We start from the raw sequence: 13810 nt of genomic DNA, 5'->3' as shown, positions 1-13810 counted from the left end.
GGCTCTAGGATAAACACAATAGGTGCTGGTCATAGGTAGCTCATGGTCTGACAGGGACATAGACATGTAGCCACACACACATCTACACACACGATCAGCAACAAAATACAATGTGCAGATGAGAACCACAGGTAAGTGCTAGAGAAGAGCTGACGGGTAGCAACTTCAGGGTCGGGAACTCAGAGTAGGAAACCCAGTAAATTAAGTAAGTCAGGGTATGGCAGAGTGGGATTTGGAGAGCATTAATGCCAGGCTAAGAAGTTCTGACATCTTTTGGTGTTAGAAAGGCCCTGGAAGTTTTTGAACAGGCTCATGAGCAGAGGTACAGTTTAGGAATATTATTCCAGCAGTCCAGGCTGGATGGATTGGCTACACAGTAAAAATGAGCATTTCAATAAAAGGATTGAAAGATAAAATTGTAGAAATATCTCAGAAAATAAATTTTTAAAAATTTTTAAATTAAACAAATAAAGTAGGAGAGCAAGGGCGTATCATGCAGTGAGAACAGCAGCACCAAAGGTGAGATTAAACACTGTCTGAAGTCCTTGGGTTTGAGGAAAGTTTCTTAAGAATGAAAATTATCTGAATAACAGCAGAAGTTCATTTGTCAGCCATGTTTGGAGTACCTACTCTGCAATACATTTTTTTTCTAATGAGGGAACTTAGGGGTATTCAAGAAGCTTTTTGTTGAAACAATCTGGAGAGCAAAGAATCTTCTCCCAATTTATTTGTTTCCTAAGTTTGAGTTTTTGTATGTCGGGTTTTTTTTTTTTTAAGTGACAAAAGATTTGCAAGACCTGTACACTGTAAACTATAAAACATTACTGAGAGAATGAAAGATGATATAAATAAATGGAGAGTTATAACATGTCCCTGGATAAGAAGACTCAATATTATTAAAATGTCAATTCTCCCCATATTGACTTATAGATTAAATGCAATCCCAGCCAAAATCCCAAGGAGGTTTTGTTCACTGTTTCGGGGATGGACACGCTTGAAGCTCTGACTCGGGGGCGGGGCGGCAAGGGCAATATACGTAACCTAAATTTTTGTACCCCCATAACATGCTGAAATAAATAAATAAAGTCACTTACTGAAATAAAAAAAAACTGACAAGCTGATTCTAAATGTATAGGGTAATGTAAAGGTTATACATAGCCATATCAACTTTGAAAAAGAAGAACAAAGTTGTGGCACTTATCCTATCTGACATCAAGACTCATTATAAAATTACAGTTATTAAGATAGCATAAATATAGCCATATATAGCAATAGAACAGAATGCAGTTTCCAAAAACAGCTACACATGATAAAGACAAAGTTAAATAAGAAACAGTTTCTGCTTTCAAGATCTTCAGAGTCTACTTGGAGATTCCAAGAAAACTAAAAATTACAATTATGTGTAACAAATGCCACCAGATCCCAGATATAGGGTCTCTAAGTGACCTGAAGGGATCTATTAATAGAAAGTTTCCTTAAGGGAGGTAATGCCTGGGCAGAGTCCTGAAAGATTAATTGGAGTTCGCAAGATGACGAGGTGAGAGAGCAGCATTCGGGGTAGCAACACGTGGGAAGGAGAGAAGCACAGATGGGCGTGAGACAGTCTGGGAACTATGGGTTGCCCCGCACAGAGCTGAAGCTCGGTGCGTACTGGGAGTGTAAGGAGTTGAGAGAACGTAGAGGAAAACCAGCAGCCACGTCCTGACAAGCCTCATGTGCTAAAACAGGGGTGTTGGAATTTATCCCACAGGCCATCAAAAGCTGTTGGAAAATTGTACACAGGGCTGTGACAGGGTCATAGCTGTATTTTGAAATATCACTCCATTGGAAGGATAACAAATACATCAGGTAAATTAGGACTGGAGACAGCAAGACCAGTCAGGATGCTACTGAAATATTCTAGATGGGACATAGTGGAGACTTAACCTAAGGCGAAGCTACTGAGTGAAAGACAGATCAGAGAGGGATTCAAAGGGCATAATCCGGAGGGTTTGATAACTTAGTAGACGTGGGGTGGAGCAGAAATAGAGAATGACTTACAGGTGGTTTTCTCGCCTCTCTTTTCTATCAGGTGTAACCTAAAGTCTCTAATTTTATTTATAAGTGAAAAACAAAGTCCTCTTTCCATAGACAGCCCTATACCAGAGTGGAAGCTCATGAGTAATACTGAGGCAGGGCATCACAGCCACTCATGCCATTGCAATGTGTCGTATCATGTCCAGCTGATATTCATTCGCCTGCGCGGAATCCTCAGATTCTGCCCGTCGAGTGACTAGCAGGGCATTTACCCACTGAAGGTGCAGAACGTGTGACCCTGGAATTATGCTTTGGCCTCAAGAGGGGTTAAAATGAAAGCCCTCTGCCAGTAAAAGGAGACATCAGCACACCTCAATCCAAGCTTCCAATTTTCCCTTTCCTAGTAAAGCTGTGAGGCCCTTGCTGGTCTGCAAGTGATTTATCTGCCTCCAGTCCTGCCAAACTTTGGCCTAGCTCTCTGCAGACACTAGACTATAAATGGCTGAAGAAACAACAGGAAAGGAGCAGAGTTGAAAGGCCAGTGGGCGACTGTTTTTCTTTAGCTCTGTCTGAACTGAATAATCAGCCAGCTGGGGTCAGCCCAGCCATGTCCACCCCCTCCTTTTATTGCTCAATGAGACAAGTCATGGGACCGAATCGCAGAACAGTCACCAGGACTCGCAAAGCCCTCCAGAGCCTAATGCCCCACCGTGTATATTCCCAAGACCCACCAAGACTACTGTTTATGTCTTGTTAAGCCACAAAGAACATTCCACTGTGCAAAGTCAGCTCATTATAAATTTTTAAGGAAGAAAAAAAAGAAAGAGGACAACATGGGTGCTCTCTTGTTGGCCTGATCCCACGCTGATGCGGAGGGAGGAAGGAATGCAGCGTACACTGGCCCAAGTGGTCCCTAAAAAGTTGCATCATGACTGTTCTGGAGGAAAAGCCATCTGTTTATAGGACTGGAGGGCAGGGGGGGTGGTATGGAGACAAAACAACTTTGGTAGTTTTTCCCCAAAATCACTGCCTCACTCACTTTTTGCTACCTAATACTACTGAGATGCATATTTTCAGAATCAAAAGTGCAGGCAAGCTTTCTGGAAGCACCTATTAACTCAGCAATCAAGAGCCTTGTGAATAAAAATAGCCTCTAGGACTATAAAATGGAATACTGGGTTGTAAAAAGTAAAAATTTAAAAATAAAAAAATAATAATTTTAAAGTTAAAAAAATAAGATAAAAAATTTTAAAGTAAAAAATAACAAATGAAAATAAAATAAATAAAAAGGAAAAGCAAAAAAGAACAAACAGAAAGAAAATCAAAGATTAAAACAAAATGGAATATTTGGACTTGATAAGCTCTAAAACACCTTACAGCTTAGACTATCCCTGAAAGGACTATTTGGGAACATTAAGAAGAAATTGCATGACCACTGGACAGAGGGTGCCTGCACCAGAAAGAGTCTATAGAAAAGTCTACATACTCAAAACAGAAAGCTTCTGAAAACCTTGGCTGTACCTATTTGCACAGTTCTCCAAAGCCCAATAACACCGCTGGTTGTTTAAAAGTGTTACACACCCAAAATATTCTTCCCCTTTATCTCTCTGGGTAAGGTGATAAGCATTCCCTCAGTGCACTGGCCAACAAGAATTCCTAACACATACTCCAAGGAAGACACCTTGAGAAAGCAGGAGCTCTTATTTTATCAGATAATTGGCTTCAATATCAGTTTATCTGCACTGACTAAGAATTACATCCCCAGAAGTTTCTATAGTTATCAACTACTAAGCTCATCTTCAGAGACGTTAACTGAAAAATGCATTGCCTCTGTAAACTATTATGCTACTATTGATTTTTTTTTTTTTTTGTCTATATAAAAGTTCCCTATTTCCCTGTCACTTGCTGATCAACCTGGTCTTTTTATATACCTAATATCAGAGTAGTTTGAAGGCTTCACACTGAATTTTGTTTATGTTCCTCAAAAGGAACATTCTGCTTTTTATTAAAGGAGATTGCCTATGAAAATATAGCAAGGATGGCTCTTACAAATGATCTACAACCAAAATTCAATTCACATTCTGACTTGTACCTTATCACTCCTTAAAATTGCTATACAGCACAGGATAGTGAAAAGAACACAGGCTTTGTTGTCAGACACGTCTAGTTTTTAATTCTCAGCTCAGAAATCCATTGACTATATGAAGCTCGGGATGATACTTAAGCTTTCTCAGCCGCAGGAAAAGTGACACGCCAATATCTTGCAGGACTTTTATGAAAATTATGTGCCTGCCACACATTAGGTGCTCATAACGGTATCTATTATTATAGAATGTTAGAACTGAAAGCATCTCAGAGCTCACCTAGTCTGAGTCCTCATCTCACAGAGGTGGAAACAGGGACTTGTCTCTGTCACGTGAGGGTTTTAGAATCCCTTCGAAATCCGCTGCAGTGTTGCAGTTGCCCTCTCCACTCCTCTGCCCCAGATTTTGTCAAAGACGTCCTAATTAATAATTCCAGTGGAGATGCTTTCATTGATATTTTGCTGGGCTGCCCTGCTGATTTTGTTGGCTCAGTATTTCTAAAAACTCTCTGCCCTCTGGGCTCCCAGGACCCCTCTCTCCCCCAGAATGCCAGGTCTGTCTGATAATAAGATCTTTGTCTCCTTAACTTTGGTGTGTCTTGGGGTTCTTTCTCGGGCTACAGTCCTTCTCACACTCCTGTTTTCTGTACCTCCTATGATAATGAGTCCCAAATATTGACCTCCATCCCAGAGCTCTTCCCCCAAGTGCTGGAGAATCAGCTCCCACTGGCTGCTCAACCCCTCCACGTGGAGGTCCCTGGCCACGTCACACTCTACAGCGCTGAAAGTTAATGCTTTAAACTCCGCACTGAGACCATGCATTGCTCCCCTTATGGGCTCTTCTTCAGTTAATGGCACTCCCATCCACCCACTCAATCAAGAAACTTAGGACTCATTTCTTAATTTTCTCTCTCTCTCCATGCCCTGCTCCTGTGCTAAATATTATACTTATATATCTGAAATCCATTCCCTTTTGTGCCTCCACACTACCAGTGCTTGAGTTCGGCCTTCATCGTCTCCCTCTGCAATCACTTCCCCATTCACCTGACGTGGTCTCCCTGCCCCTGGATATACACCACTAATACCCAGCATCCACAGCAAGCACTACTCCGTGTGGGCCTCAGATGAGTGGACAGTTTTCTAGACATGACAAAATAAGATGCTTATGGCACAATATGAATCGACCACATCACTAACCTTGCTCTTTAGTTCAGCTAACTTTTGTTTTTTAACAGCAAGACTTACTTGAGGAATGAAGTAGAGTACTAGTCTAAACCATTCTGGCACAAACTTCATACATCATCACAGATCAGCACTTGGAACAGGACTGATCTCAAAAAGTCCAGGTCCCCAGCATGGTGTGTACGACCCTCTGTGATCTGCCCCCGATGCCCTCTCCAGCCCCATCTGTCCCCATGACCAACCCCATCTCTTCTGCCCCAGCAACACTGGGCTGCTTATAGTCTTCTCCTTCTCCCTGCCCGCTACCCACCTCCCTCAAGCAAGTCCACGCTTGCAAGAATCACACAATGACTTGTTTCCTCCAGAAATTCTTTCTATCACCATCATCATCCCCATCTTACTCCCCACTCTACTTCCATTGCCTCTTGTACATCTGATTTGCCATACTGCATACATTGTTTTATAATCATTTATTTATATGTTTCTCCCAATTAAAATGCTAACTCCTTAAAGACAGGATCTGTATCTTATTCATGTCTGTTAGTCAGAGTACGTAATACAGCTGCTGCAGTAACAAACCCTGAAATCTCAGTAGCTTAACAACATTAAAGTTCATTTCCTGATCACATAAAGTCCCATTCAGAAGTTTCTGGGCAGACAGTTATCCCAGATGGGATAACTCCTCCATGTGATAATTCGGGGACCCAGACTTGTTAGTCTGATGTTGGTGTTAACTCTTAGGGCCTGGGATGCCTTTTCTGGATCTTCTGCTTTCATCTGGCAATGATGAAAGAGGGAGAGAAAGTAAGATCATGCAAGATATTTTAGGAGACAGGCACAGGAGTGGCCAACATTACTTCTGCTCTAAACCATTTAGCCAGAACCTAGTCACATGGTCTCCCTGGACTGCAAGCTGGCTAAGAAATATAGTTTAGCTGTGTACCCAGGGGAAAAAGGAAACCCCTGCATGAGCAACCAGCAGTGCCTAAGCCATGCCAGCCCCAAATTTCCAGCATTCATCACAGTGCTAGGCATGGTGCCGCAGGTTCTCGACACATACTTCTTTAGCGAATAAATGGTTGTATTCTCACTTTCAGGCAAGTCTTTATTTCTCAATACACTGGGCCTAGAATTGAAGCTGGGCATTGAGTGAATGAATGAAGGAGTGTTGCCTTCAGCCTGGGAGAATGGGAGCTGTTGGAGTCAGTGATAGGCACAAAAGCACAGAACGGCCAGTCGAATACCTTGAGGAGGGGGCTTCGGAAGCCACGCTTGGGCTTCCTGGGCACTCGGCCTGTCTGAGGCTTCTTCAAGAGGCATCTGCTCTACTTTCTTTGCCATTTCAGGCAACAACTCGACTGCTTGATGAAGAACTTTCAAAATCCCTCTCTCATTTATCTTTCTATTTACATTTTTCATTTCCAGCAGCTTAAAGTTGAAAAGTAAAGAGTCTTGCATTCCATTTATAATGACCCTACATTTTTTTTCTCTGTGTGCTTCAGTTCCCTGGGAAAATCTTTAAAAGGTTACATTTGAACTCAAGTAACTTTCTCATTTTTTAACTTAAACCATATCCCCAAGATCTCTTGATCTCAACTTTGTATGGCACTCTTTAAACAAAACATAAATTCAGGGCTTGAACAGCTTAACAAGTGTCCCTTTAAAGGAACAGTATTTAATAGTGAGAGCTGTTAAATAATCAATCCAAAGTTCAGAATGGTATTAATAGAAGATGATGTGAGATGGATCAAAAACACATCACACTCTTGGGCCATGAAACATCCCACTTTAAACACTCACATGGAAATACTCATGTCCCGCTCTCAGAAGTCGGATCAAAGTGTTCCGTTGGGTCTGATCCCTCGTGAAAGAACAGCATGACTTTAAAACTATTTGTAACCTAATGAATGTAACATGATGAAACATTCAATCAAATAATGCCCATTAGATAGTTTGTAGAAGTAGAGAAATTTTAATTATGACTCTCGATTTCATGGAAATACAGGGTGTTAAAGCTAAGGGGCAGAGATCTGTCTCAGAGTTACGAAGTTCATGAGAGTTAAGCGAGCCCGCTGGCCACACTGCTCAAAAATCCCTGGTCTTTCCCTTCCCACTTCCACACACTGGTCTCAGGCTCAGAAGACAGATCCTCATCTTTAACAGCACATCTTGCCTGCCTTTTCATTTCAACAGAGGTTTAGGAAACAGAGAATCAGAGTACAGAATTTGCCTTCAGCCCTCTGGCTAGCCCAACATGACACCCTGGGACAGATCTCTTGTGACACCTGGGACCTGCCCTACTCTCTATAAGCCAACATTTAAATAATCATTTCTACACTCTCTATATGAATGCAGTGGCTTCTTTGGGAGGTATCTGAGTACTTATTATGCACAAGGCATTGGCTAGCATCCCTGATGATTCTTATAAAGCAGAAAGAACACTTTAAGGAGCTTATAATCTGTTAAGGAAAAGAAGGCATAGACACCAATAATTAAATTTCAAAAACATTTACTGGACACCAGTTCATGCCAAATAATGTACTAAGCCCTGAGGATTAATGACACATGAGATGGGGCCAGATTGACACAAATAATAATAACTGTGTGAATAAAATTTGTGTGAATAAAAGCACTAGGGAGGTATATATGATGATGATAATGGTAGTGGTGACAATAAATGATAACAAAAACAATACAAAATTATAATTATTGAGTTACTACTATGTGTTTACAGGAAACTTTATAATTACTTTATCATCATAATAATTTTATAAGTAATTATATTATTATCTCTATTATAATACTGAAGAAATTGAAGCACAGAAAGATTAAGTAACTTGCCCAAGGTCACACAGCATAAAGTGGTAGAGACAGGATCCAAACTTGGCATCCCTATTCCGAACTATGTTACAGAAGTTTGGGATGTGACTGGAAATGGAATCAGGGACATCGCTATAGGAGAGATGGTTTCTCGCTAATTCTCAAAGGTTGAGTCTATGAAGATGGAGAGAGAAGAAACCAGGTTTTCCATGGAAAGGAAACCGCACGTGCCAAGGCACAGAGGCCTGACAGATGTGTGATGTGTAGGGACTGGCTAGATAGAGGTGCCTGGACCACAGACATAGGCTACGTGCGAGGGAAAATGTAGAAGGATGAAGTGGAAGAGGTAGGTAGAGTTCCAAATGCTGCCATATTTAGGAGCATGGACTTTATCTTGCCCGTGATGAGATTTGCCAGGATTGGGTCTCCAACAGAAGCGCTGGCCTCCTCCCCAAGCTTTTTCCCTCCCTTTCTCACTACTGCCCAACTGCTAATGACATTGGTTTTAGTATCCGACCAGTTCCCTCTTTTCTGTACCATGGGAATCAACTTTCATGGATGAGTTTGCTGGAAATAGTCACAATCTCAAATATCTGCCCTTTAAGCAAGTTGAGAGTTTTTACTTTTAACCGAAATTTGCTAGAATAACCAAAACAACTACACTTGAAAAATCACTTTACTTTATAAAGCACCTTAAAATAAAATAAATTTGGGACCTAAAATATTTGATGGAGACTCTTGAAAGGAATAGTATTTATCTTTTCTAAAAAGGAATATTAATACTATTTAATAGCTACAAGTACTTAGAAAAGCAATCCAACGTTGATAAATAAATCCTACATATGCCAGTTGAAGTGAATGTCCCAATTGCAGCTGATGAACAGCTCAGTGCTCCCTTTTCTGCCACGGGTGATCTTATTCTTCTGGGCCCAGAACTCCACCTCCAGAGCCAAAATATGGGTTCCACTGGTCTTACTGTACATGGATCTATAGTGCCTGAGCCTGGAGACACTAATCAGTCTCTTTGTTATGTTTGCATCTGATTTCTACAGATATGGAAGGCTGCCACTCAAATGGTCACCAGGCATTTCCTTATCAGTCAAATCAAACAAGTGAGGCAATCGCTCTTTGATTTCTAGGATGAGAAGACGGAGTGAGTAGCTTCTATGTCATCTTGGTAAACCAAGGGGGTGCAGAGAGGGGACAGTTTGCCACGGGGGAGCGGTCTGCCCCAGGCAATACAGAGGTGATTTGTTGTAGAGAATTTTAAAAAAATTACAGAAGACCACTTCGGATGGGGAGGGGAGAGTGCCCCCTAAGCGTTCAGATGGGCAAACGGCTCACGCCCGTGTGTGTGTGTGTGTGTGTGTGTGTGTGTGTGTGTGTGTGTGTGTGTGTGCATATGTATCAGGCTTGGATAAAAGGAGATGGTAGTCCATGTCATTAGAGAGTATTTTAAGCAAGGGATTGACATGACCACATCTGTGTTTCACAGAAATTATCCTGATGGCTTGTAGTGGAAGATTCACTGGGCAAGGATCTATTGGGAAAGAATGAAAAAGAAGATGAGACTATTTGGTTGGACAGAGAAAAAAACAATCACATAAACTATCCTGTGGTGATTTTCATCTGTAACCCTATTAAAGCTGTGAACCACAGGGTCCAGTCTTCCCACTCAGAGATCAAGCTCCAAAAAACAGTTTTAAAACAATTCCACTCTGTACTTGCGTCTCCACAACTTTTTGTAGCCTTCTCTCTCTAGAGCTTCTCATTTGCAAATAGCCCCTAGAAAAATCTCCTCTTCCATCCCCTTTTTACTCTCCCCTCGTTCCTGCCTCCCTCTCCACTCTCTGCCACAGATTTTTACTGTGAAGAGTAGCTTTTGGGAAACAGACTGGTAGGTGGGTGGTACATTTGGCTGCCAATTACAGATTCTCTTTGGCAGAAGAAAAGTCTGAACACTCTCAAGTTGATAATTTTTATCCTATCACACATCCTTAATTAATTAAGTGCTAACTGAATAGCAGAAAAAGTAAGTGCTGCAGGAATTCTGAGGAGTATCAATGTAACCTAAAATGCTTAGTGACTTGTACTTATGTCTACTTTAATCAAATAATTCTGAGCTAGAAACACTTTGTGTTCATATTACACACAAAAAATATAGTCTCTTTATTTCTGCTTGGCTAAGTGCTTGAATATCAAATAATTCCTTATTTTTCATGCTGAACTATAAACATAAAAAATACCAAATCTTGCCAGCAGCAAAAAAATTATTTTCATTTATCTCTCATTATAAAGACTCAATAAAAATTATATCTGTATAACTTTTTGTTACACATTATTTTACTTACTGCTCACAGAAAGTAACTGGAATCACTCTTATTTAGAGATAAAAGAAATTAAGGTCCTGAGAAACTGGATTAACGTCACTGGACTAGAAGAGTGACAGCCAGAATAGCAACCCTGGTTTTCTGGAATAGAAACCTAGGTTTTCTAAGCCAAATTTTCAGCTCTGTGAACCCAGAGAACTTTACAGATGTGGCTTTCTATATGCCATTTGCCTAATCTTAATTCACACACTAGAACAACACTAAGTACTGACCACGTGAATTAGCAACAGAGGATTTTAGTGGACGATCTTTTTATAAACGGGGCCAGATAGCTAACCAGGAAACTGACATTAGGTCATTAATCCACTGTCATCTTTTAATCATCCTTTTGGCCTTTGTCTCAATGACACCAACGGCCTTTGAAAATATAAGTTTTTCTATCAAGAATAGGAAAAAGAGACTTTGCAGGCTTCCTAAAGCTTTGCAAAAGAATTTCTGGGAGAAACAGAAAAATGGGCAATGTGCATACTGGCTACTTCTCTGAGGATTTCACGGATAAATAATCCTCCTGGCTCCACAGCCAGACGCAGCCCAGACCTACTAATGTCTTTTATTCAACACTTAGAAAAGCTTGGGTAGTTTTAATAGAGAACAAAACATGCTGCATTCAAAAGCTTACTTCAGGGCATACAGAATGGAGAACAGGCTGCTTTAAATATTTAGAGCTGAGCGGGGACATAAAACCCACAACAAGAAGTTTGTCAGATGCATCATCATTTGTCTGTGGCGAGAAGCAGCCAACTGAGATGAGGAAGTAATTTTCAATTAACTGGCCACACAATACATGCCTGGGCCCTCTTAGCAGTCATCACTCAAAAATAAATACTGTAATAGTTGCCTTAATGAGCAAGATGTTTTTAGAGTCTATTTGGAACCAAAGTCACTGTATAATAACACAACCACATCCTGTGGGTAAAAGTGCACCTCACCCACCTGGGCGGGTGCAAAAGAGCAAGGGCTTCAGTAGCTTACTGGTAGGAAAAGATGCTGGGGTAGGGGAGGGAGAGGATAGGGACAGGCAGAGTTGGAGAGAGAGCAAATACATTGACTCCAAGGAAGCCTCATTCCCCAGGTAACACTCAGTAATGGTTTAACAGAGGCAAGGAGTTACCCTGGGTTAGAAAGCCAGTTTCAAATACATCAAATGTCAACATCATCCTTCCTCTGAGCTCCTCTGCCTCAATTTCAAGAGCAAAGTAAAACCTTCCAAATCATCATCCATCTCTACTCACTGATTTTTCACAGGAGTGCGTCCAATCAGAATCATCTTTAAAAAGAAAATATATATACATAAATACTCCTTGTAGGGTTGCCAGGCCAAAATGATGGTAAATGTGGCTTGTTAAACCTCTGGAAATTTTCCATGGTGCCTCAAATTGAGTCAAAGACTATTTAGGGGCGGAGCAATCAGTGGTTACTTTCCTCCTTTTCTCTTCTAATCTCCTCTCTGATTTCTGCTTCAGGAATAGAGCGTGGCACTCTAAAAGAAGTGACACTGGTAGAAACTAGTAAGAACTTAAATGCTTAGGAGAAAAAAATGTTCATCTTTATGTGGCAACATTACGGAGTTAACTTCATTCCTTTCATTCCGAACCTCACAATAAATTTCTGTATTTTATCTGGCCAGTTTAGAATTGTTAAAAGGGCAAGAGAGAAAAAGAAAGCAAGGTGAGGAGACCAGAGCAGTCCCCTGTCCCGTGTCCTTCTACCAAGTCCCATAGCCCAGAAGCTGCCACCTTCCATTCTTAGCCATCAGATGTGTCTGAGACCACATCTCTGAACAGCATGCTTCTCCTGCAATTCCTGATTATTTCTCATTTTTAGACTGTATCTATTGAATTATCACTATGGAAAATGAAAAGTTTACCTTAACCCTACACTAGCTGCACGTGTGTACACGTGCACTCTTTCCTTATCTTCCTAATATTTTTTATCACATTTTCAGTTAAATTAATATTCAATACTGACAGTATTAAGACCCTGGGGATGCTATTTACAGCTGAGACATAGAATGCACCATGATCACATTTCATTTCTCATAGAAATTTACATATTTTCTGGAAAGAATAATTGCTTTGGTGTTTTTTTTTTAATGTACTATCACACAATTTTTCCCCAAGTGCTCCAACGTAAGGTAATATTCCTGTTAACGTCATACACATCAGGTAATCTGTCCGTTCCCTCTCACACACACAGGTGCACACACAGACTCACACACGCACAGCCTAGGAGCCATGGCTCCTGGATGCCCACTTCCTGCCCCGTTCTAGGAGGCTACTCTCTTCCCCACCACCTGAATTGCACCCTGGGGTTTCCCAAATCAACATTCTGAGAATCCCCTTCACCTCTCTTCTAGCAGAATCCGCTTTCCTGGATCAGATGTCTTTCTTGTCTCCTTTGTGTCTCTTTATGATGAGGTATCACTTTCAGTAGCTTCCTAATAAAAGGTGCACAGGAAATAAAAGTTTAAGACATCATGTGTTTAAAATTACCTTTACTTTGACCTCATATTTAATTGATCTTTTGTCTGGCTATAGAATTATGGACTAGAAATTATTTTTTCTCAAAATTTTGAAGTTATCACCACGTCTTCTGGTTTCCCAGTAGTGTTGAAGAAGTAATGGCTTTTATTCTTGTGTTCTTTTTTCTTTAAATTGCTTTTCTTATTTTTGAAAATTTTTTGAATGTTTCCCTCCATCCACAGTGTTTTGAGACCAAGATTTGCCCTTATTTGTGTCTTTTTAAATTTATCGGGCTGGGCATCCTGTGGCCCCTTCAATGTGAAAACACAGTTCATATTTTGTCCTTCAGTTTTAATTTGTTTTCTTAAAATTTTTTTCATTAACAATTTCCTCCTTTCTATTTCCTCTTCTTTCTTTTTAGAAGGCCTACACTTTCAATGTTGGGGACCTTAGACTGGTATCCTAAACATCTTATCTTTCCTCTTTCATTTTCCTACATTTTGTTCTATTTACCAGAAAAGTTCCTTCAGTTAATCTCCGAAATGTGCCACTGAATTGTTAAGAGTTTGCCCAGCATGTTTTAAATTTCTTTTATCAGAAGATGTTACATGAAATGCATTGAAAATTTTACCTAGGAGCTGCAACCAAAAGCGGTTGCCAAATTTTTGCTTTCAACTGAGAAAATAAATTATAAAGTTGTGTTCTAAAATGTAAAGAATGTTTCCAGTAGTAATTGATTAATCTATCATCATCAGAGAAGATTTTCCTGCAATAATTGATTTTTCTAGAAAACTAACTTAAAAAACCAACATAAAAAATAGGACACATATGTTGACCTAAAATTCATTTATTCAAAA

This window comes from Lemur catta, chromosome 4 (assembly GCF_020740605.2).
Source record: "Lemur catta isolate mLemCat1 chromosome 4, mLemCat1.pri, whole genome shotgun sequence".
Classification (NCBI taxonomy): Eukaryota; Metazoa; Chordata; class Mammalia; order Primates; family Lemuridae; genus Lemur; species Lemur catta.
The sequence above is the reverse complement of the archived record's forward strand: the minus strand, read 5'-3'. Positions refer to the sequence as shown.